The sequence below is a fragment of the Mustela putorius genome, unplaced genomic scaffold, assembly GCF_011764305.1.
Source record: "Mustela putorius furo isolate JIRA1106 unplaced genomic scaffold, ASM1176430v1.1 tig00003858_pilon_pilon_pilon, whole genome shotgun sequence".
NCBI classification, from domain to species: Eukaryota; Metazoa; Chordata; class Mammalia; order Carnivora; family Mustelidae; genus Mustela; species Mustela putorius.
This window is the reverse complement of record NW_025422010.1, coordinates 29325966-29327948: the sequence shown is the minus strand read 5'-3', so window position 1 is coordinate 29327948 and position 1983 is coordinate 29325966.

Below are 1983 nucleotides of genomic sequence, written 5' to 3'. Positions count from 1 at the left end.
AGCTACACTGTGTGAGAGAGTAGGGTGGGAAGGGGCAGAAAAAAGGGGGCGAGAGAAACCTAAGCAAGATCCATGCCAAGCATTGAGCCCAATGCAGGGCTCAGTCTCAGGACCCTGAGATCGTGATCTGAGCAGAAACCAAGAGTCAGACACTTAACTTACTGAGCCTCCCAGCTGCTCCCTACAATGTTTTGTTGTTATTGTTGTTTTGTTTTGTTTTATCAAAACAAACTGAAATGTTGAAAGAACTGATTTCATTGGAGAGAATAACACGAATGCTTGAACCATATTCTTCAAAAACCAAATAGCATCAAAATATCAATGGACATAAAACACTATCCCACGAAGTCAGTCATGGAAGTGCAACAACTAATCTTAGAAAACAACCTGATCAATGAAATATGGGGAAAATGGCATACAGAATGAGTAAGTGTGGTATTTACTTTCTTCCCTCAGAGTTATCCATATAATTTAAACATTAGTTTTAATAGGTAGTGATTTAAAAACCCAGAGGGTAGAGTTTAACTTCCATATTCTTTATATTTTATTTGTTTTATAAAGGAGAGGAAACACAGACATGGCTGTGGGGTTCATAATTTAGCTTTTAAACACAGATTGTATGAAACTATGGTGGAACAATGAGTAAATACAGATAATGACCACTCACCAAGGTGATTTCTGGCTTTTCAACCTCAATTATCAGATTGGCTTCATGATCATCGTGGCTCATAAATTCTGTTCTAAAATGTTCTAATGGAAATAATGTAATTCTTATGATCTTGGCTATAACATTACATATTTTGACAACAAGCCCTTTCTATCTTTGGAATTATATTTTGAACAGTCAGAAAATGTTGGCTTGACAAAATGGTAAGTAAAATTGTTTCAAATATTTTATACCTTAAACACCATAAAGAAATTTTGTCCTAATTCTTAATTTACACTAATGAATAGACCGCGATGTCTTCATATAATTTTTCATATTCGGAGATTGACTATCTGTTTTCTAAGGAGTAAGTTAAATGCATCTCTGCTGTGTTTCCCATTGTTTTAGGAAAGTAAATGTAAAGAAAGTGTTTTCTCTTTCACTGTTTTAGTCTGGGTATGTGTCTACATTGTGACCAATAACCTCTATTGTTTTGGGTCACATTGTGAAGCAGAGAAGACATGCAAATCAGGTCATACAAACTAGTTTTGCCTGTGTCATACACTTATTTTTTATTCATGGACATTTTAACTTGGGGGGGGGTCTTATTTATTTTATCAGTAAAATGTAAATAATAATAATTCTTCCAAATATCTCAGATATTAAACATGTAAAAATTATTTGATCTGTGTAAAGATCTCACTAAATGGGTCATCTATATTTGATGAAATCTTGAGCCTCCACATCCTGCCATGAATTTGTATCTTGAAATGAGAAATTATGGAAGAGTGGAAGAACATCTTTCTTAGAATCAGGCAGGCCTATGTTGGAATCCGAGTTCCATCATTTACTAACTGTGAAATCTCTGGCAGTTGACTCAGACCTTTTGAGTTAATCTGTTAAACAAGGTCAGTAACTTCTTTTGGAGCTTGGGGTATTAAAGTTAATATATAATGTACCTGGTGCACAGTATTTATGCTTAGTACAGGTGCACTTAATTTGAGGTGCGTAATTGTCTTTCTTCTATGCTTCAGAGAACATTTCAGAGCTAGAAACAGAATGAGGACTATCTGTCTCATCACTTCATGTACTCTGAACTTAACGTGGAACATGGAGGCAGCATCTGTAGGGATATCACCTTGCAGAGCAGCATAGTGACCTGTAACATAATGCTAGAACCTCCAGTACCTCCTCCCCTGTACAAGTGGGTAATAATACCATCTTCCCGGGGGTCAAAAAATATATATATTCCTCTGTCTGGTATATAGTTAATGATTAATAAACATGTAATTGCTTGACTGAACTTAATAAAGAAAGAGAACATTATATTTCTTTAG